This window comes from Macaca nemestrina, chromosome 5, assembly GCF_043159975.1.
Source record: "Macaca nemestrina isolate mMacNem1 chromosome 5, mMacNem.hap1, whole genome shotgun sequence".
Classification (NCBI taxonomy): domain Eukaryota; kingdom Metazoa; phylum Chordata; class Mammalia; order Primates; family Cercopithecidae; genus Macaca; species Macaca nemestrina.
Genome location: NC_092129.1, coordinates 177,176,086 through 177,199,681, shown reverse-complemented (window position 1 = coordinate 177,199,681; position 23,596 = coordinate 177,176,086). Strand labels below are relative to the sequence as shown.

General features: G+C 45.0%; 1 long non-coding RNA gene across 3 annotated transcripts in view; it reads right to left on the bottom strand.

Annotated features, from left to right (window-relative positions):
* LOC139363509 (uncharacterized) overlaps positions 1–23,596 on the bottom strand; it is a 132,503-nt gene that overhangs the window by 91,055 nt on the left and 17,852 nt on the right. For all 3 annotated transcript variants that reach the window (XR_011624061.1, XR_011624060.1, XR_011624059.1), the window contains exons 2-3: positions 14,483–14,550; positions 1,383–1,499 (exon numbers count right to left, since the gene is read on the bottom strand). This is a non-coding gene — a long non-coding RNA (uncharacterized lncRNA). The remainder of the gene's footprint in view (positions 1–1,382; positions 1,500–14,482; positions 14,551–23,596) is intronic.

Below are 23,596 nucleotides of genomic sequence, written 5' to 3'. Positions count from 1 at the left end.
ACTGGGCTTGATAGCATATGCCTGTAATCCCAGCTAATCAAGAGGCTGAGGCAGGAGAATCACTTGAACCCAGGAGGCAGAGATTGCAGTGAGCAGAAATTATGCTGCTGTACTCCAGCCAGGGCAACAGAGTGAGACTCCATCTCAAAAAAATAAAATAAATAAAAATAAAAAGTAGAATCATACAATGTTTGTCTTTTTGTGACTGGCTTACTTCACTTAGTATAACGTCTCCAAGGTTCATTGATGTAGCGTGTAGCAAGATTTCTTTCCTTGTTAAGGCTGAATAATAGTCCATGTAGATACACACCATGTTTTGTTTACTCGTTCATCCATGAATAGACACCTGGGATGCTTCCCCCTTTTGACTATTGTGAACAACGCTACTGTGAACCTGGGTGTACAAAAATTCAATACAAATTTTAACAATTGGTGAGCCATATGTGTCTAGGAAAATAAAGTAGATGACCTCTATCTCACTGGTCCCAGGAAATCACTTACATTATGGAATCAGAAAATGTTACAGCAGGAAACAATTCTTAAGTCATCGTCTGTATTTATTTACAGATGAGGAAACAGACACGAAGAGACTTAACTAGAATGGTTTGTAAAATGTTCGGTTCCTACGTTTGGGGAGGAGGAGCTGTTGAAAAGAACCCCTCTCCCAGGCAAAATTTTCTACCCAACTTGTCGTGCCACATACCTCAAATTCCCTACACCACAGATTTATTTACTTAGATGAAGGCACTGGTAATTTTACCAGGAATCTCAGGAAAATAAAAATAGCTCCAAGGGAAAGCCATTGTTGACCTACAACCCTTTGTGTTGAAAGACTGGTTTTCCATGAAACAATAAGGTTAGAGTGGGGCTCTTAGGGAATAGAGCCTGCCCAGGGGAACTCAAAGAGGAGGTGGAGTCTCCAGGAATTGTCAGCATAGACATGCCACAAGGAAACAATCGCCTCTTGAAAAGCTCCAGGCATCCAGGGGTAGTCAATCCCCAGAAAAGTCAAGCTAGAGAAGGCCAAAGACCAACTCAGGCAGCATTACAGTGCTGGCTAGCTCTTTACTACGTGTTGTGCTTCATGTCAAAATATAAGACTTCGCCATCAGTGCTTTGGGGCCAGGACTCATTTCAGGATGTTCGTGGCGTATTTCACCAGGCTTTCGCGGTCACGTGAGCAAAGACTCTTTTTTTTGTTAGCAAGAATGGAAAATGCCCAAATGCATCACCAACTGACGAAATAATTTTGTTTCCACAGATTTCAATCTCTCTGGCACCAAAATGTGTTTCATGATAGAGCTGAGGGAATTCTGTCAGCAAAATGCAGGGTTCTAAGACCAAGAGAACTCCATTATAACACAGCTCATTAGCACAAGCACCTGAACGTTCCTCGGGTCAGAGACTGCTCTCTATAAACACAGCAACCAAGATCGGTCTTTAGCAGAGTGTTATTTCTACCTCCAGTTCCAAAGCTGTGAAGTGGTTCCTTCTTACGCCTGCAGAAGAACAACAAGATTTGAAAAGAGAATTATGGCAGACCAAGGAAAGCATGCACCTACAAATATAGTTGACAATAACCACAAATGATGGATGGATAGAGCCTTTTGCAATCCCAACATCAAGGCCGATGAGACCAGAAAACCTGCTTTTTGTTATAAAATAATAAAACAACATACAGCAACAACTAATTGGCCAATAAGACAAGAGATTTACTGTTATGTCTGCAGGTGAGCCAAGAGAATGGAGAAATTGGGTAATTAAAACAAAGTCAGGCCAGGTGCGGTGGCTCATGCCTGTAATCATAGCACTTTGGGAGGCCAAGGCAGGCAGATCATTTGAGGTCAGGGGTTCGAGACCAGCCTGGCCAACATGGTGAAGCCCCATCTCTGCTAAAAATGCAAAAATTAGCTGGAAATCACTTGAACCTGGGAGGCAGAGGTTGCAGTGAGCTGAGATCGTGCCACTGCACTCCAGCCTGGGAAACAGAGCAAGACTCTGTCTCGAAAATTAATTAATTAATTAATTAATTAAAACAAAGTCAGAGGTGTGGCTTGGTGGCTCACACCTGTAATCCAGCACTTTGGGAGGCCGAGGCAAGAGGATTGCTTGAGCCCAGGAGCTCAAGACCAGCCTGAGCAACATGATGAGACCCCATCTCTACAAAAAATAAACACACACACACACACACACACACACACACACACACACACACATAAAATTAGCCAGGCATGGTGGCATGTGGCTGTGGTCCCAGCTGCTAGGGAAGCTGAGTTGGGAGGATGGCTCGAGCAGGGAAGGTGGAGGTTTCAGTGAACTGAGATTGTACCACTGCATCCCAGTCTGGGCAACAGAGCCAGAACTTGTCTCAAAAAAAAAAAAAAAAAAAAAAGGAAAGAAAGAAACAAAGAAACCTGGCCGGGCGTGGTGACTCACGACTGTAACCCAGCACACCACTTCAGTTCAGGAGTTGAAGACCAGCCTGGGCAACAGAGTGAAATCTCATCTCTACAAAAAGGTTTTTTTTACAATTAAAAAAAATAAAAGCCAGGTGACGGTAATAAAGACAGTTTACTAAACTAGGAATCAACCACGCTCTGGGGAGAATCCAGAAAACAGTATTTCTGGGGCCCCGCCATTGTGATGCCTATAGTATGTGATAAGTGAAGTCCACAATAACAAAATATAGTAAGTTCACAACAAATTAATGTAAACAATAAAAATAAAATAGCATTACTCCAATTTCCATGGTGGTAATATTAGGCTTACTTCACTGGCAAGGTAATTGTTAATTGAGCCAACATCTGCTTTCTCCTCTCCCATGGCCCAGTAGGCCAAGCTCATATGACCTATTCCCATATGACCTGTCCTCCCCAGAGGCCTTCCTATCTTGTGTCTCAGCAGCCTAAGGGAGCACACTGGACTGTGTTAAGCTAGCCCCTAACCAACAGAGCCCACACTGCAATCCTTTTTTATGGATCTTATTACGGAGGGGACAGCCTCCAGAACTGTGTTAGGATTGTCGGAGACATCACTAAAGGCTGTCCTCTTTAGCACTTGTAAGCTTGGTTTCATTTTTCCATTAAAAAATAAAAGGTATATACGGCCCGGCATGGTGGCTCACGCCTGTAATCCCAACACTCTGGGAGGTCGAGGTAGGTGGATCACCTGACATCAGAAGTTCGAGACCAGCCTGGCCAACATGACGAAACCCTGTCTCTACTAAAAATACAAAAATTAGCTGGGCATGATGGTAGGCGCCTGTAATCCCTGATACTTGGGAGGCTGAGGCAGGAGAATCGCTTAACCCGGGAGGTAGAGGTTGCAGTGAACTGAGGGCAGGCCATTGCACTCCAACCTGGGTGACAAGAGTGAGATTCCATCTCAAAAAAAAAAAAAGTATATACACAAAACACATTACATTAGTATGTCCCTGCTATAATGACTGTAGAGGGAGGCACGGAATATTCCTTTGACCAGCTTGGTTTATATTTTTCCAGCACCTTTTCCAAGCATTTATATATATGACTTATAACCTGTTTTGCAACTAGAGTTTTTTGTTTAACAAATATGGCTCAGATCCTAGGTCTTCTGCAGGTTTCCCAGAGGCTTTTTAGCAGGGACGTGAGAGAGGGTTTGGCCTCTACAGTGCCCCCTCAGAACCTGTCCCTTCAACCTGTTCTCTCTGTCAGGCCTCTCTCACTTGAAGGAAAGTCGCATCAAAGCAAAGGGGCTGCCTGTCTCTACAACATGCTCTGTCAGGAGGGCTGGGCTCCAGCCAAGCCAGAAACCACACTGGAAACCAGAGATCCAAATAAACGTAGCAAATGAGAGAAGGTAACACAACTAGGAGGCCAAAGCAGGACAGGGGAGATCGAGCAGGAGGCCAGGACCAAGGACTCAGAACCAAGAGCAGGAGGAAGACAGACACGGCAGGGGTATCAGGGGAATGATGCATGGGCTGGTCTGCCAGATTTAAAGAGTCCAGGAGGCTGGGGCGGTGGCTCACGCCTGAAATCCCAGCACTTGGGAAGGTTGAGGGAGGAGGATCATTCGAGCCCAGGAGTTCGAGACCAGCCTGGGCAACATAGCAAGACTTCATCTCTACAAAAAATATTTTGTTTTTGTTTTTGCTTTCTGCTAAAATTTTTTTTAATTAGCCATGTAGGGTGACACATGCCTATAGTCCAAGCTACTTGGGAAGCTGAAGCAGGAGGATCACTTAAGCCCAGGAGGCCAAAGCTGCAGTAAGCCATGATCACGCCACTGCACTCCAGCCTGGACAACAGAGCAAGACCCTGTCTCATAAAAAAAAAAATATATATATATATATAAAATATATGCAAGAAAGCGAGGAAAGAAGAAGACAGTTTGAGACGGAATCTACTGGATTTGCCCCAGTGAGTCCTGAAGGAAGGACGGCAGCGAGGGGTCCCATGTGACCGACGACAGGGAGAAGGTGGTGCAGTTATAGAAATGCGGAAAGCAGGGCCCAGAGGAAGGTTTGGAGAGATGGATGAAATGAATCTGTTGGATGGGGAAGACAATGGTAGATGTTTTCCTTGTGGTCCTGTCTGCTCTCAACATTCCTTACTATAGTGAGTTTGTGGAGGAAAGGGGCATCAACGTGAGAAAATAGGTTCCGGCCGGGCGCGGTGGCTCAAGCCTGTAATCCCAGCACTTTGGGAGGCCGAGACGGGCGGATCACGAGGTCAGGAGTTCGAGACCATCCTGGCTAACACGGTGAAACCCCGTCTCTACTAAAAAATACAAAAAACTAGCCGGGCGAGGTGGCGGGCGCCTGTAGTCCCGGCTACTCGGGAGGCTGAGGCAGGAGAATGGCGTAAAAACCCGGGAGGCGGAGCTTGCAGTGAGCTGAGATCCGGCCACTGCACTCCAGCCTGGGCGACACAGCGAGACTCCGTCTCAAAAAAAAAAAAAAAAAAAAGAAAATAGGTTCCTTTATCTCACCAAATAGCCCTCATCCCACCCTGCTTTGGGGCAACATCTTTGCTTACCTTTTCTTATCTCCCACTGGGATATATACTCCCAAGGGAAGCCCATCTGTCTTCGTCACCTCTATAGCACTTTATAGGGGATTCAAAGGGGCTTCAGGTTTGGGAAAACATCCAGATCCATCTTTCACACCTGAGTTAAGGTTTCAGCTCTAGTGATGGTCACAACAGCCGAGGCTCCAAAGCTCTTCTATGCTTTTCAAGGGTCACCCACTCAGAGAAGGCAAGGTGCGGGCTGCTGGAAAGACCTGGCAATGACCAGGGTGGTGGAATCTGTCCAGGATGTCCTGGGGACAGCCACACCACAGAAACGAGGAGGGAACAAGAAAGGAAGGATGGGAAAGGCCATGTATAAGAGACTGAACTAGGAAATTCTGGACCATCTTCGTGGAAAGCCTTTACAAAATATAGGTGGAGCTTATGCCTTCAGGGAGAGAAGAAATGATGAACAAAATCCTCAAAGCATAGCAGTATTAGAAGCTGCATGAAAACATTTGGAAACACCATGACTCGTTTTTGGCATGGGAGCAAGGATGCAGGTTGGTAGATTAAGTTAGCATCTTGAGTGGCATTACACGGATGCCTCTCTGGAAGAAGCCTTCACAGGTGGCCCAGAGGCACCTGAGCTCAAGGTCGACCGGGTGACCCATCTGACCAGCAGGGCTAATTTACTGACAAAGAGCAGTGAGAATATACATTTCAGCCAATATCTGGGAGTAAAAGTTAGGGGCAAGAATGGAATCAAGACACTTATTCAGGGCTGGGCATGGTGGCTCATACCTGTAATCTTAACACTTTGGGAGGCTGAGGCAAGAGAATTGCTTGAGCCCAGGAGTTCGAGACCAGCCTGGGCAACATAGTGAGACCCCGTTTCTTTTTTTTTTTTTTTTTTTTTTTTTTTTTGAGACGGAGTCTTGCTCTGTAGCCCAGGCTGGAGTGCAGTGGCCGGATCTCAGCTCACTGCAAGCTCCGCCTCCCGGGTTTACGCCATTCTCCTGCCTCAGCCTCCGGAGTAGCTGGGACTACAGGCGCCCGCCACCTCGTCTGGCTAGTTTTTTGTATTTTTAGTAGAGACGGGGTTTCACCGTGTTAGCCAGGATGGTCTCGATCTCCTGACCTCGTGATCCGCCCGTCTTGGCCTCCCAAAGTGCTGGGATTACAGGCTTGAGCCACCGCGCCCGGCCGAGACCCCGTTTCTTAAAAGAAAAAAAAATTAGCTGGGCATGACGGTGCACACCTGTAGTCCCAGCCACTGGGGAGGCAGAGGCAGAAGGATTGCCTAAGCCCAGAAGTTCTAAGCTGCAGTGAGCTGTGATTGCACCACTGCACTCCAACCGGGGCAAAGTGCAAAACTATCTCTAAAGAAATTTTTAAATTAAAAAGACACTTATTCAGGAAAAAGGAGGCTCTGCCAGGAGGTTGGGCCCAGGGCCTCTAAGAACCTTTGCTCCAGCCTACTCTGTCCAAAATACAATAGTTACAAAAGGAGGAGGATGAAAAAATAAATAAATTTAAAAAACAGTAATAGAAATTTCTCAAAAACAAACAGTTCAACACAAAACAGGGGAAGCTATAATCACTACAAATAGTATCAGTAGAAATAAAGTCATTTCTTTTTTTTTCTTTATTTCTTCTTAAAGAAAAAACAAAAACAAAAACGGGATCCATGTGCAGAACGTGAAGGTTTGTTACATAGGTAGAAGTGTGCCATGGTGGTTTGCTGCACCTATTGACCCATCCTCTAAGTTCCCTCCCCTCAGCCCCCATCCTGCAAAAGGCCCTGGTATGTGTTGTTCCCCTCTCTGTGTCCATGTGCTCTCATTGTTCAACTCTCTCTTATGAGTGAGTTTGGTTTTCTGTTGCTGGTTTAGTTTGCTGAGGATGATGGTTTCCGGCTTCATTCGTGTCCCTGCAAAGGACATGAACTCACTCTTTTTAATGACTGTATAGTATTCCATGGTATATATATGTCACATTTTCTTTATCAAGTCTATCACTGATGGGTATTTGGGTTGGTTCCATGTCTTTGCTATTGTAAATAGTGCTGAAAGTCATTTCTACTGCCTAGGCTTTTGGAAATGCATCTGAGGAGTGGACCAAAAATGCCAACCCTCACCCTCAGCCCAGTACGTGGGGACTAGCAGGTGGTACCCACAAGTTCTGGGACACCTTGTTTCTTGCAGCACTTCTGCAAGTGCTATGGTGGGACGGCCGTGTCACTTTTGGGGTCAGTATCTTGGGGCAATGGTGTGCCTGCATGCAATACTATATTGTGTTGTGATACAATCTTTATTTGTATCTAACCATATTTATTAAAATACAATAATCTACCTTACATCATTGTTTTCTCTCTCAAGGTTCATTCTGCCCCAAACTATTTTTCCCCTTGCTTTTGTACAGTGAGATCTGCAATCTGAATGCCAGCCTGTTGAGGCCATGCCTGTGGCTCTAGTTTTGAACAAGGAAGTGTGACTTGGAACCAAATGTGTTTTGAGGACCTAAGGGAAAGAATTGGTGGAGACTGGGGTAAGGAGAAGGGATCAGGGCAGTCAGAAATGAGCATGGGGCCAGGTGCGGTGGTTCACGCCTGTAATCCCAGCACTTTGGGAGGCTGAGATGGGCAGATCATGAGATCAGGAGATAGAGACCATCCTGGCCAACAGGGTGAAACCCCTTCTCTACTAAAAATACAAAAAATTAGCCAGGTGTGGTGACATGTGCCTGTAGTCCCAGCTACTCTGGAGGCTGAGACAGGAGAATCACTTGAACCTGGGAGGCAGAGGTTGCAGTGAACCGAGATTGTGCCACTGGCCTCCAGCCTGGGCAACAGAACGAGACTTTGTCTAAAAAAAAAAAAAAGAAAAGAAATGAGCATGGAAGGACAGTGGCATGAAATAGGCAAAAGGACATTCATTTAATTGGATTCACTTTTGTTAAATTTTTTTTATTTCCATGTGCCCTTCTGAACTGTATTTCTCCTCAGCAGTAAGAACCAAATGTCTCCCACCTCACGTTATTTAATTAATTATGCCACCTCAATCGTAGCATCACGGTTATGGAAAGGCAATCAGGTTAATTCCTAAGTGTGGCATTTTATTTTAAAAATGATAAGCAATCTAGAAAGCTAAATTTTAGCAATATTCATTCTTAAACAATGTTTGACACTTAAATCCAGAAATTTGATTGTTAAAGTTTTCCTAATTACTTCACCAAAATCAGGTTGAAAGAAAACTGCTTTTGTCTAAAATAGTTTTGCAGATGGCAATTGTTAAGTCATTGTATTGTTCCATTTTGCACCCTACAATTTCACTGAAAGGCAGACTGATAAAAATCAGCGAGGCCAGTTTCTGAACACTACCCTCTCCTCCAGAGGACACACCTCCAGGGCAATCTGTCCCTTTGGGCCTGCCTTCACAGGACCCCCCAGTACCTACCTCTCCCAGGAAGGTTGGCTAACGTTTGTCCTGAACAGACAAATCTAGAAATGAGCAGCCAGGGGTGCAGACACCCGGCCTTTGCTTTGGAACAAGGGCTACTTCCTGCTTCTGCCAGGAGGAGCGACCCAAGGGAACACACACAGTTTCTTGGAGTCACAGGAAGAGGGGACTCTCAACTTTGAGAGTCGTTCTCACTTCCTCTTTCCTCATTCACTCACATCCGACAGACATTGGTTGCAGGTCTGTGCTCTGCCACACTCTGGGAATAGATACCAAGATGGGTTATCTGGGGCCTCCAGGCTCATGGGGTATGGGGCAGTCACGCCAGGACACAGTTAAAACCCAGTGTGAAGGTACGGGACCCTAGAGAGGCCCAGGCTCCATGTGAGCACATCAGAGCAGTCTAAACAAGATAGGGGTCCAGCGGTTGGAGTCAGGGAAGAGTGCCTGAAGGAGTGACCCTAACTAACACTTACATCCATTCAGCTAGCATTGAGTGATTATCATGTGCCCGACACTGCTCTGAATGCTGAGATAACAGCACCGGGAAGAGACCCACTAATGGATAAAGGAATATGACAGAGAGTCTTCCGGGATCCAGGGAGGTATATATATACTTTTAAACAATAAAATATATAACATATATTTCATTTAAAATAGTTTATATTTATTATAATGATATAAATATAAAATACATATTTTATAAAGCATATATATTAAAGAGTGTGTGTGTGTGTGTATACATTTTTCTTAGGGAAGGAGGCTTGCTTTGTTCCCCAGGGTGGAGTGCAGTAGCATGATCACAGCTCACTGCAGCCTTGAACTCCCGGGCTCAAGCAATCCAGCTGCCTCAGCCTCCTGAGTAGCTAGGACTACAGGTATGTGCCACCACGCCTGGCTAATTGTTGAATTTTTTGTAGAGATGGGTCTTACTATGTTACCCAGGTTGGTCTCGAACTCCAAAGCTGAAGATATCCCTGCCACCCTTGGTCTCCCAAAGTGCTGAGATTACAGACACCAATCAGTGATTTTTACCCTGAGACCCTAATGATAAGATGGAAGGAAATGCTTTTCTTTTTTTTCTTTTTTTTTTTTTCTTTCCTTCTTTTTTGAAGGAAGTCTTGCTCTATTGCCCGGGCTGGAGTACAGTGGCACGATCTTGGCTCATTGCAACCTCCATCTCCCCAGTTCAATGGATTCTCCTGTCTCAGCCTCCGGAGTAGCTGGGATTACAGGCACACACCACCATGCATGGATAATTTTTTTATTTTTGGTAGAGAGTGTGGTTTCACCATGTTGGCCAGGCTAGTCTCGAACTCCTGACCTCAGGCGATCCGCTTGCCTCAGCCTCCCAAAGTGCTGGGATTACAGGCGTGAGCCACTGCGCCCAGCCTAAATTTGTGTTTTAAAGTGGTCACCCCAGCTGCATGGTCAGCCCAGGGAGTGAGGAGGAGGAAGAGTGCTTGAAGGAGGCAGCATGTGAACAGGCCCTGGGAGAGGCGGCCCTGGCGATGCAAAGCTGTTCTGTGTGGCCATTCTGGTTGCAGAGCATCAGGTGGAATGGAGAGAGGCAAGGCCAGAGACTCCGGCCAGGGCCAAACCAACAAGATTCTCACATGCCACACCTAGGTTCTCATGTGCCACTCCGCACATACCATGCCAAACACAGGGCATCATCTGGAGACCTTGAAGCAGGACTGACATGATCACCATTTACTAAACTCACTTGATGGTTTGTGTGTGTGTGTGGACCCCGCCAACATTGTTCAGGCTGGTCTTAAACTCCTTGGCTCAACCAGTCCTCCCAGCTTGGTCTTCCAAAGTGCTGGGATTACAGGCATAAGCCACCATTCCCGGCCTTGATGGCTTTTCTATTGTGGGTAGTGCTGAGGCAATGAATTCCCCTAATAACAAGGACCAAGTGTGTGGAATAAATTCTATCTTTAAAGATCCAAATTTTACACTGTTTTTCAGAGTTACTAAAATGTATTAACATTCTTCACATTCTTCCACATGAAGCAATGGTTTTCTCATTCTCCAGAGCTCAGTGGGTAAAGGAGAGAAGCTGATTATTCCAACTTAGGGTGTATGGATATAAAATATAGACTTATATCAGAAATACAGATTTACATCAGAAATACACTAGTCCTTTAAAAAGAGATGCAGTTATTTCATAAGGATGTAGGTTCTAGAGTCAACATGGCATCCACCTCACCAGCTGTGTGACATGTGGGTCAAGTTGCTTAGCTCTCTGGTTTCAGTTTTCCCATCTGTAAAATGGGAGCCAATACAATACCCACTTTATGGGGTAGTTATAAGGCTTACACAAGTGATATAAGTAAAGGGTCTACAGCAGAACCAAGCACAAGGTAAGCATCCATATGTGATTACTATCGTTATTTTATTTTATTTTTATTTTTATTTTTCATTTATTTATTTTTGAGACAGAGTCTTGCGCTGCTGCCCAGGCTGGAGTGCAATGGCTCACTGCAACCTCTGCCTCCCGGGTTCAAGCGATTTTCCTGCCTCAGCCTACTGAGCAGCTAGGATTATAGGCATGCACCACCACACCTGGCTAAGTTTTGTATTTTTAGTAGAGACGGGATTTCACCATATTGGCCAGCCTGGTCTCGAACTCCTGACCTCAAGTGATCTGCGCACCTTGGCCTCCCAAAGTGCTAGGGTTACAGAAGTGAGCCACCATGCCCAGCCACTATCATTATTTTATTGTTGTTGCAATTTACTTTCTTACTGCATTTCACACTACTGATCACTCACTTCCTTCTTAAACTTCCTTCCTTTGGCTTCTGTGACTCTGGACTCCTCTGGCTTTCCTTCTTTGTTCCTTTCTAGATTGTTTTACTGCTTCCTCTTCATCCTCTCACCCTCTAGGAGTTCCTTGAGGCTCCTCTATCTCTTTCTCAGCAGTTCCTCCACCCATGAGGGTGCTCTATGCAGATGAATCCCAGGCTAATCTCTGTGCTTCCAACCTCCCTGCTGAGTGCAGCACCCATGCTTCCAAACTTGCCGCTCACCCAATGTCACAGGGGCCTCTCAGGTTCAGTGGGGCCAAACTGCTCACTATCTTCCCCAAACCGTTTTCTTCTGAGGTTCTCCTGGTTAGTGCAGTCGCCCGTTTACCCAGACTAGAGTCCCTAGTCACTCTCCCTCTCCCTCGCTCGCTTTCCACACCCAACTGATCAACAAAGCCTGAGCCGGGTCATTTCCCCCGCGTCTTTAGAATACGTCCCCTCCTTTCGTTTTCCATGGCTACCATCCTAGTTACAGCTGTCATTCACCTTAACTGTTGCAACCACCTCAAAATGGTCTCCTTGCCTTTGATATTTATTTATTATCTCAATTTATCTCAAGCCCCAAGCACAATCTGTAATCTTACTTTGTGCTGCCCACAGTAAAAAGACATCATTTAGGCTTGAATTTTCTCAACTCTCCACCTCATCGAGCCTACTCCTACTACAACCTCTCTACATCTATACTTACCCTTGGTTCTTCTCCAGTCCAACCTGATCCCCTTATATGTGCCCCACATTCTAACACTTTCATCTCCACTCCAGACTCTATTTATCTCGTCCGCATTTCTCTCCCCACATACAGCCACCAAGTCCTGATTCCCGTGGTCAGTACCCTGGTTCATTGCCAGAAACTAAGGGATTCTCATCAGGGCTGAACAATATGCAACTGCCACCAATGCCAGCTGGTCTCCAGAGCTTCATCGAGCATGCAAAAGATAAACAGGGACAGGGTGGTGGCTCACGCCTGTAATCCCAGCACTTTGGGAGGCTGAGGCGGGTAGATCACATGAGGTCAGGAGTTCAAGACCAGCCTGTCCAATATGATGAAACTCCATTTCTACTAAAAATACAAAAATTAGCTGGGCATGGTGGCAGGCACCTGTCATCCCAGCTACTCAGGAGGCTGAAGTAGGATCGCTTGAACCTGGGAGGCAGAGGCTGCAGTGAGCAAAGATCATGCTACTACTCCAGCCTGGGTGACAGCAAGATTCTGTCTCAAACAAACAAACAAACAAACAAAAAAGATAACCAGGGATCCCCACACATTTGAGAAAAACAACAGGTGAATAACAAACACTAAACTGATGCATTGAAGAAATTAGACCTTGGGGAAATAAGTACTATAGGAAAGGGGTGAGAACCTTAAGTGTAATTAGTTTCCCAAGACAGATGCACAAGGATGCCAAGCCCATGAATGACTGGCTGCTCAGAAAAAGAAGCCATCAGACTTACTGGAAATTGAAGACTTCCAATAATTGCTGAGGGAAAACTCAGCTGATGGAATGAACCACAGAAGGGTGTCCATGAAGCATGAAATCGTTAAATGGGAGATGGGGCTGATTCTCCCAAAATAAAGTTCAAAAGCTGAAAGAGACTTAAAATATGAGCTAGACATGAAGAAGCATGGAAGACAGATCCATGAGTTACAGCAGCTGTCTTACGGGATTCTAGGACAGGAGAGAGAAGATGCAGGAGAGAAATAAAGAAATTATAGAAGGCTGGGTGCAGTGGCTCACACCTGTAATCCCAGCACTCTGGGAGGCTGATGCGGGTGGATCACCTGAGGTCAGGAGTTCAAGATAAGCCTGGTCAACATGGTGAAACCCTGTCTCTACTAAAAATACAAAAATTAGCTGGGCGTGGTGGTGCACACCTGTAATCCTAGCTACTCAGGAGGCTGAGGCAGAAGAATCACTCAAACCCAGGAGGCAGAGGTTGCAGTGAGCTGAGATCCTGCCACTGCACTCCAGCCTGGGCAACAGAGCAAGACTCCATCACAAAAACAAACAAACAAAAAAATTGGCCAGACAATGGCTCATGCCTATAATCCCAGCACTTTGGGAGGCCGAGGCGGGTGGATCACCTGAGATCAGGGGTTCAAGACCAGCTTGACCAACATGGTGAAACCCCGTCTCTACTAAAAATACAAAATTAGCCAGGCATGGTGGCACACACCTGTAATCCCAGGTACTCGGGAGGCTGATGCAGAAGAATTGCTTGAACCCAGGAGGCAGAGGTTGCAGTGAGCCGAGATCGTGCCATTGTACTCCAGCCTGGGCAACACAGCGAGACTCTGTCTTAAAAAAAAAAAAATGTAATTCAAGAAAAGTGCAAGTAAAACAATAGACTTTTGATAAAATCTAAATATGTGCTGTTCGAAATGCTAAACAATTAGCCACATGTGGCTACTGAGCACCTGAAATGTAATGAAGTCTTAACTGAGAGGTGCTGAGAGTGTTAAACATACCCTTAAAACATTTTATGCAAGAAAAAACCACGTAAATAATTTTTATATAGAGTCTGAGTTGAAATGATACTAATCTGAATACTATGGGTCAAATAAATTTTAGATATATTTTGTTTTCTTTTTTTTTTTTTTCTTGAAATGGAGTTTCACTCTTGTTGCCCAGGCTGAAGTGTAATGATGCGATCTTGGCTCACTGCAACCTTTGCCTTCTGAGTTCAAGCAATTTTCCTGCCTCAGCCTCCTGAGGAGCTGGGATTACAGACATGTGCCATCATGCCTGGCTAATTTTGTATTTTTAGTAGAGATGGGGTTTCACCATGTTGGTCAGGCTGGTCTCAAACTCGTGACCTCAAGTGATCCACCTGACTTGGCCTCCCAAAGTGCTGGGATTACAGGCATGAACCACCATGCTCAGCCATAAATTATATTCTTAAAGAAAATTATTATTAAAATTAATTTTGTTTGTTCTTCTTGCCTTTATAATGTGGCTATCAAAAAATTTAAAATTACCTATGCAGCTTGCATTCGTGGCTAGCAATGTATGTCAATCGGACCATGTTGGTCTAATTAATTGTGAATAATATGACTGTGAAGCTTAATGTATTTTTAAAGAAATTATTCCCAAGAAAGCAATGAAATGCCACAATAAACAGACAAATAGCTCAGTTGAAAAATGAACTAAGGATTTGAACATACATTTCTCCAAAAAAGATACACAAATAGCCAATAAGTACATGAAAAGATGCTCACCGTTATTAGTGAATAGGGAAATGCAAATCCAAACCACAGTGAGATCCACTTCACACCCAGTAGGATTGCTGTAGTGAAAAAAAAAAAACAATGAAAACAACAAGTGCTGGAGAGAATGTGGAGAAATTGGAACCCCACTACATTGATCGTAGGAATGTAAAATGGTGCAGCTGCTTTGAAAAAGTTTGGTAGTTCCTCAAAACATTAAATATGGAGTTAACACATGGCCCATCAATTTAAGACTTAGGAAAATAAAAACATGTATTTGTACAAAAAGTTGTGCATGAATGTTCACAGTAGCATTATTCATAATAGGCAGAAAGTAAAAGCAACCCAAATACCCACCACTTGATGAGTGGATAAACAAATACGGTCTAGCCATACAAGAGAGTATTATTTAGCAGTAGAAAATCAAGTGCTGGGCCAGGTGCAGTGTCTCATGCCTGTAATCTCAGCACTTTGGGAGGCCAAGGCAGGTGGATCACTTGAGGTCAGGAGTTTGAGAACAGCCTGGCCAACATGGTGAAACCCAGTGTCTACTAAAAATACAAAAATTAGCCGGGCGTTGGGAGGCTGACACAGGAAAATTGCTTGAACCTGGGAGGCAGAGGTTGCAGTGAGCCAAGATTGCGCCACTGCACTCCAACCTGGGCAACAGAGTGAGACTCCATCTCATAAAAAAAAAAAAAAAAAAGAAAGAAAGAAAGAAAAGAAAGTGCTGGTATGTTACAACAAGGATGAACCTTGCAAACATTATGCTAAGTGAAAGAAGTTAATCACAATAGACCAATATTTTTGATGCTTTTTTTTTTTTTTTTTGAGAGAGGGTGTCACTCTGTCACCCAGGCTGGAGTGCAGAGGTGCAGTCTCAGCTCACTGCAGCCATAACCTCCCTGGGGCTCTAGCTATCCGCCCACCTCAGCCTCCCAAGTAGCTGGGACCACAGGCACATGCCACCAGGCCCGACTAATTTTTGTATTTGAGATGGAGTTTCACAATGTTGCCCAGGCTGGTCTCAAACTCCTGGGCTCAAGTGATACCCCTACCTCAGCCTCCCAGTGTGCTGGGATTACAGGCATGAGCCACCGTGCCTAGCTACTATGACACTTTTTATTTGAAATGATCAGAAGTTCAGAATAGACAAATCTAGAAACAGAAATTAGATTAGTGACTGGGGCTGAAGAGGGTAGAGGAAATGCAGACTGATAACTAATGAAGATAGAGTTTATTTTGGGGATGATGAAAATGTTCTAAAATTGATTGTGGTGGGTGGTGGAGGTTGCACAAGAAACAAATTACAGTTGTTGCTTCTGGGAAGGGAAACTTGACAACTGGGGGCCAGAAGTGTCTATATATATATATATATATATATGTGTGTGTGTGTGTATATACACACACACACACGAGTGGGTAAGTATATATAAGTGTATATATACACACACACATAAACATATACACACACACATATATATGTATGCCCTGGATGCTTATCTAATTTTGTATCATGCATATATATAACCTATTCACTAACAAATAAATAAAATAATATTTTACAAAGAAATTGCATTTGGAGCCAGGAGTGATGGCTAATGCCTATAATCCCAGCACTTTGGGAGGCTGAGGCCGGCAGATCTCGAGCCAGGAGTTCGAGATCATCCTGAGCAACAAGGCGAAAAACCATCTCTACAAACAATACGAAAGTTAGCCAGGCTTGGTGGTGCACATCTGTGGTCCCAGCTACTCGGAGGCTGAGACGGGAGGATTGCTTGAACCTGGGAGGTCTAGGCTGCAGTGAGCCTGGATGACAGAGTGAGACCCTATCTCAAAAAAATAAAAAATAAAAAAGGAAATTGCATTTGGAATCCCAAGAGTCATAACCAAAGATTCAATAAAAATTCAAAAAGTATTAGAGAACAATATTTATATTGTCATGAATACATATGTAGCTCTAGATGAAAAAGGTAATTTTTGGCCGGACGCGGTGGCTCATGCCTGTAATCCCAGTACATTGGGAGGCTGAGGTGGGCAGATCACGTGAGGTCAGGAGTTCGAAACCAGCTTGGCCATCATGGTGAAACCCCGTCTCCACTAAAAATACAAAAACTTAGCTGGGCATGGTGGTGCTTGCCTGTAATCCCAGTTACGTGGGAGGCTGAGGCAGGAGAATCACTTGAACCCAGAAGGCGGAGGTTGCAGTGAGCCGAGATCGTGCCAGTGCACTCCAGCCTGGGCGACAGAGTAAGACTCCGTCTCGAAGAAAAAAAAAAAAAAAAGGTAATTTTTAGGACAATAAAATGTCAAAAATTGACTTTGAAAAGGAAAACCAGACCAGGCTAATGGTCAGATAAAAAACTGAAAAGATAGCCAAAATTATATCCCTTCTCCCACAAAAAAGAACATCAAGGGCAGAAGCGTTTTACTGGTGACTTCCAGTCCTTCAAAGAACAGGTACTTCTTATAAACTGTTTCCAGGAACAAGAAAATAGCCAGGGCTCCTCCACTCATTTAATAGGGATAAGTATCAGTGTACACGAATTGGAGGATAACAAAATGGAAGAAAGAAAGGAAGGAAGGAGAGAGAAAAGCAGGGAGGAGACAGCAGAAGCATCACTCCAGTTTTGTTTGACCCACGCTGTTGTCTCTACGTATCTTTTTTTTGTAATGGAACGGAGTTTCGCTCTTGTCCCCAGGCTGGAGTGTAGTGGTGCAATCTTGGCTCACCACAACTTCCGCCTCCCGGCTTCAAGCAGTTCTCCTGCCTCAGCCTACCAAGTAGGGTGCGGTGGATCACGCCTCTAATCCCAGCACTTTGGGAGGCCGAGGCAGGCGGATCACCTGAGGTCCGGAGTTTGAGACCAGCCTGGCAAACATGGCGAAATCCTGTCTCCACTAAAAATACAAAAATTAGCCAGGCGTGGTGGTGAGCGCCTGTAATCCCAGCAACGCAGGAGGCCGGGGTGAGAGAATCGCTTGAACCTGGAAGGTGGAGGTTGCAGTGAGCCGAGATGGCGCCATTGCACTCCAGCCTGGGCGCCAAGAGCAAAACTCCGTCTCAAAAAAAAAAAAAAAAAAAAAAAAAAAAAAAAAATAGAGTAAAAAGCCAAAGAAAGCCAAAGATATGAGTGGGCAAGTGTAGACAGACAGATAGATAGATTGATGACAGATATTCAAAGACACATTCAATAATATTGAAGGAAGCAAAAAATTAAACAAAAATGAAAAATCATTTTTACCCATCAGATTGACAAAACTTTTAAAACTTATAATCAGCCAGTGAGGGTTTGGGAAAATACTTATTTTTGTCTTCACGGGCATTTAAGTTGGTACAACATTTTATGGAACAATTTGAAGATACTTATTAAAAATTTAAGGCCGGGCGCGGTGGCTCATGCCTGTAATCCCTGCACTTTGGGAGGCCGAGGCGGGCGGATCACGAGGTCAGGAGATCGAGACCATCCTGGCTAACACGGTGAAACCCCCGTCTCTACTAAAATACAAAAAAAAAAATTAGCCGGGCGCGGTGGCGGACGCCTGCAGTCCCAGCTACTCGGGAGGCTGAGGCAGGAGAATGGCGCGAACCCGGGAGGCGGAGCTTGCAGTGAGCCGAGATCGCGCCACTGCACTCCAGCCTGGGCGACAGAGTGAAGACTCCGCCTCAAAAAAAAAAAAAAAAAAAAAAAAAAAATTTAAAAGTGCATATATTTGAACTCCAGCAAATCCGCTTCTCTATGTCTATCCAGTAGAAATACTGGGAAATGTATTCAGATGACCATGGTGTTTTCTATTGCTACATAACAAATTACCACAAAATAGCTTCAAAGAATACAAAATCACTGTCCACAGCTTCTCAGGGTTAAGAGTCAGGCACAGCTTAGTTGAGTCCTCCAGTCAGGATCTCAACAGATTTAAGTCAAGGTGTCAGCCCAGTGCGTTTTCTTTTTTAAAATTTTTTACTTTAATTTTTTTCTTTTTAGAGATGAGGTCTTGCTTTGTTGCCTAGGCTTGTCTCAAACCGCTGGGCTCAAGCAATCCTCCTGACTCAGCCTCCCAAAGTGCTGGGATTACAGGTGTGCCCCACTGCGCCCCGCTAGCCCAGTGCGTTTTTTTTCTTTTTTCTTTTTTTACTGAGATGGAGTCTCACTCTGTCACCTAGGCTGGAGTGCAGTGGCGTCATCTTGGCTCACTGCAGCCTCCACCTCCCGGGTTCAAGCAATTCTTCTGCCTCAGCCTCCTGAGTAGCTGGGATTACAGGCACCCACTATCACATCCGGCTAATTTTTGTATTTTTTTTTAGTAGAGATGGGGTTTCACCCTGTTGGCCAGTCTTGTCCCAAACTCCTGACCTCAAGTGATTCACCCACCTCGGCCTCCCAAAGTGCTGGGATGACAGGCATGAGCCACCACACCAGGCCCTTTTTTTCTTTGTTTTAGAGACAGGGTCTCCCTCTGTTGCCCAGGCTGGCGTGCAGCAGGAGTGAACCACTCTGCCAGCCAGCCCAGTGTGTTTTCCTCTGAAGGCTCAGCAAGGGAAAGATTTATTCTGAGCTCCCTGAGGTTGTTGGCAGAATTCATTTTATCAAGGTTATATAGGGTCCCCCATTTTCCTGCTGGCTGTCAGAGAGGGCCCACTCTCAGCAACTAGAGGTCCTGGGAAGGATCACATGACCTGGCCTCATAACTCCCTTCCTTATGCCCCCTCACACTTCCAATCTCTCCCTTCAGGGATCCCCTTTAAAGAGACCCCCTGATGAGGCCAGACCCACCTAGGATAATCCAAGTTGATCAACCCAATCACAGGGTTGTATCCCATCTGTTTCAGTGTCCTGCCCACACTCAAGGAGAAGGGATGACACAGAGAAGGGGCAGCAAGGTGGGTGGGACTCTCAGGGCAATCGCAGAATTCTGGCTGGGCATGGTTGCTCACATTTATAATCCTAGCACTTTGGAAGGCTGGGACGGGAGGATTGCTTGAGCCTGGGAGTTTGAGGCAAGCCTGGGCAACATAGCAAAACCCCATCTCTACAAACAATACAAAAATTAGCCAGGCATCGTGGTGTGCACGTATAGTCCCAGCTACTCAGAAGGCTGAGGTGGGAGGATCACCTGATCTCAGGAGGTTGAGGCTGCAGTGAGCCAAGATTGCACCACTGCACTCCAGCCTGGGCAATAGAGTGAGACTCTTTTATTTTATTATTTTTTTCTTTATTTTATTTTATTTTTTTGAGACGGAGCATCACTCTGTCTCCAAGGCTGGAGTATAGTGGCACAGTCTCAGCTCACTGCAAACTCCACCTCCCAGTTCAAGCGATTCTCCTGCCTCAGCCTCCCAAGTAGCTGGGATTACAGGTGTATGTCACTACGCCTGTCTAATTTTTGTATTTGTGGAAGAGACAGGGTTTCACCATGTTGGCTAGATTAGTATTAAACTCCTGACGTCAGGTGATCCACCCACCTCAGTCTCCCAAAGTGCTGGCATTACAGGCATGTGCCACTGCGCCCGGCTGAAACCTTTTTTTTAAATCTCAGAATTTTGTCTGCCACCACCCATATTAGAGGATGCTCCTGCCAGTAGAGAGTTGGTGAGGATGAAAAACTGGAAACAATGTAGAAATGGTTAAATACGTTGTGAATGCTTACATAGACTATGTACATCTATACTATGGAATATTGGACTGAGTTGTAAAATTGAACGAAATAGATCAAGATGACGTAATAACTAACACAAAAATGGCAAGTTTCAGAATAATACATCCAGTAGGATCCCATGTATGTATTAACAAATAAATGCTAGCTTCCTGCCTCTACCTTTGTCCTCTGAAATCCTCTATTCTGCTGCCAGAGAGGACTTTTCAAAATTCAGATCTGATCAGGCCACCAGCCCCTGCGCCCACCCTGCCCCCGAGGCTTAACATCTAACCTTGGATTCCCATCATTCTTAGGATAAAGCCTAAACAGATATTTATCCTGGCCTGGGATGCGGCCCTAGCTGGTCCCCGCTGCCCCGAGCTCCAGCCACAGCTCTCTGGGTCCACAGTTCTCCCTCTACCACTGAGCCTTACCAGCAACTTCTCTGCTGAAATGCTCTCTAGTCACCCCCCTTTCACCAGGCCCACTTGATTCATGCTTCCAGTCTCAATTCTAGCTGGGCACAGTGGCTCATGCCTGTAATCCCCAACACTTTGGGAGGCTGAGGCTGGAGGATCACTTAAGGCCAGTATTCAAGACCACCTTGGGCAACATAGTGAGACCCTGTCTCTTAAAAAAAAAAAAAAAAAGAAGAAGAAGAAAAGAAAGAAAACAAAATCTCAATTCAAATGACAATCTCCTTTCTCAAGCCCCCTGTCTGCCCACAGACCAGCCAGATACCCTGTCACAAGCTCTACCCATGCTCCCTCACCACTCCCATAGTTAGTAAGCCTTCATTTATGTGTGTGTAGATCAGATCATTTATCTGATTCATATCTGTCTTCCCCAAATGACCTTAACCTCCACAAGGACGGGACTTTATCTGGCTTTGCTTACCATTGTGCCTCCAGTGCTTGCTACACTATCTGGCACCAAGCAAGGGCTCAATCAGTATTTGTCTCATGACTCTGGCTCTCCTGTCCCTTCTCATCAGATTTTGCACACCTTGCCCATGCACTTTCACATCTCTGGGGCTGGGCATGTCATTTTGTCCTTTTGAAAGGCCTTGCCACTTTTGAATTGCCTGGCAAACTCCTACTCATTTTGTAAAGCCCAGTTGAAATAACCCCTCTTGAAGCCAAGATAAAATCAAGAAGGAGAGACTGGGCATGGTGGCTTATGCCTGTAATTCCAGCACTTTGGGAGGCTGAGGTGGGCAGATCATGAGGTCAGGAGTTCAAGACCAGCCTGACCAACATGGTGAAACCCCATCTCTACTAAAAACACAAAAATTAGCTGGGCGTGGTGGCACATGCCTGTAATCCCAGCTACTTGGGAGGCTGAGGCAAGAGAATTGCTTGAACCCAGGAGGCAGAGGTTGCAGTGAGCCGAGACCGCGCCATTGCACTCCAGCCTGGTGACAGAGTGAGGCTCCATCTCAAAAAAAAAAAAAAAAATCAAGAAGGAGAATGCCAAAATGTGAATAATGAAGGGTTGAGATCACAAGTGATATTTATTTCTGTTTTATGCTTCCTAAATGTTTTGCAATGAGTAGCTATTACTTTCATAATTATAAAAAGTAAAATAGACAGATGTTCCAAGATGGCCGATAGGAAGAGCTCTGGTCTGCAGCTCCCAGCATGATCGACACAGAAGATGGCGATTTCTGCATTTCCAACTGAGGTACCTGGTTCATCTCATTGGGACTGGTTGGACAGTGGGCGCAGCCCACAGAGGGCGAGTCAAAGCAGAGCGGGGCATCGCCTCACCCAGGAAGCGCAAGGGGTGAGGGGATTTCCCTTTCCTAGCCAAGGGAAGCCATGACAGACTGTACCTGGAAAATCGAGACCCTTCTGCCCAAATACTGCACTTTTCTAATGGTCTTAGCAAACAGCACACCAGGAGCTTATACCCCACACCTGGCTTGGCGGATCCCATGCCCACGGAGCCTTGCTCACTGCTAGCACAGCGGTCTGAGATCGACCTGCGAGGCAGCAGCCTGGCAGGGGGAGTGGCATCTGCCATTGCTGCAGCTTGAGTAGGTAAACAAAGCAGCCGGGGAAGCTCGAACTGGGTGGAGCCCACCACAGCTCAGCAAGGCCTACTGCCTCTGTAGACCCCACCTCTGAGTGGGGTCAGAATGGGGTCAAAATCTGAGAGATTTTATCATCACTAAGCCTGCCTTACAAGAGCTTCTGAAGGAAGCACTAAACATGGAAAGGAACAACTGGTACCAGCCATTGCAAAAACATGCCAAATTATAAAGACCATCGATGCTAGGAAGAAACCACATCCACTAATGGGCAAAATAACCAGCTAACATCATAATGACAGGATCCAATTCACACATAACAATATTAACCTTAAATGTAAATGGGCTAAATGCCCAAATTAAAAGACACAGACTGGCAAATTGAATAAGGCGTCAAGACTCATCAGTGTGCTGTATTCAGGAGAATCATCTTACGTGCAGAGACACGCATAGGCTCAAAATAAAGGGATGAAGGAAGATCTACCAAGCAAATGGAAAGCAAAAAAAGCAGGGGTTGCAATCCTGGTCTCCGTTAAAACAGACTTTAAACCAACAAAGATCAAAAGAGACAAAGAAGACCATTACATAATGGTAAAGGGATAAATTCAACAAGTAGAGCTAACTAGCCTAAATATATATGCACCCCATACAGGAGCACCCAGATTCATAAAGCAAGTCCTTAGAGACCTACAAAGAGACTTAGACTCCCACACTATAATAATGAGAGATTTTAACACCCCACTGTCAATACTAGACAGATCAACGAGTCAGAAGGTTAACAAGGATATCCAGGACCTGAACTCAGCTCTGCACCAAGCAGACCTAAGTAGACATCTACAGAACCCTCCACCCCAAATCAACAGAATATACATTCTTCTCATCACCACATTGCACTTACTCCAAAATTGACCACATAGTTGGGAGTAAAGCACTTCTCAGCAAATGTAAAAGAACAGGAATCACAACAAACTGTCTCTCAGACCACAGTGCAATCAAATCAGAACTCAGGATTAAGAAACTCACTCAAAACTGCACATCTACATGGAAACTGAACAACCTACTCCTAAATGACTACTGGGTAAATAACAAAATGAAGGCAGAAATAAAGATGTTCTTTCAAACCAATGAGAACAAAGACACAACGTACCAGAATCTCTGGGACACATTTAAAGCAGTGTGTAAAGGGAAATTTATAGCACTAAATGACCACAAGAGAAAACAGGAAAGATCTAAAATCAACACCCTAACATCACAATTAAAAGAACTAGAGAAGCAAGAGCAAAAACATTCAAAAGCTAGCAGAAGGCAAGAAATAACTAAGATCAGAGCAGAACTGAAGGAGATAGAGACACAAAAAACCCTCCAAAAAGTATCAATGAATCCAGGAGCTGATTTTTTTAAAAGATCAACAAAATTGATAGACTGCTAGTAAGACTAATAAAGAATAAAGGAGAGAA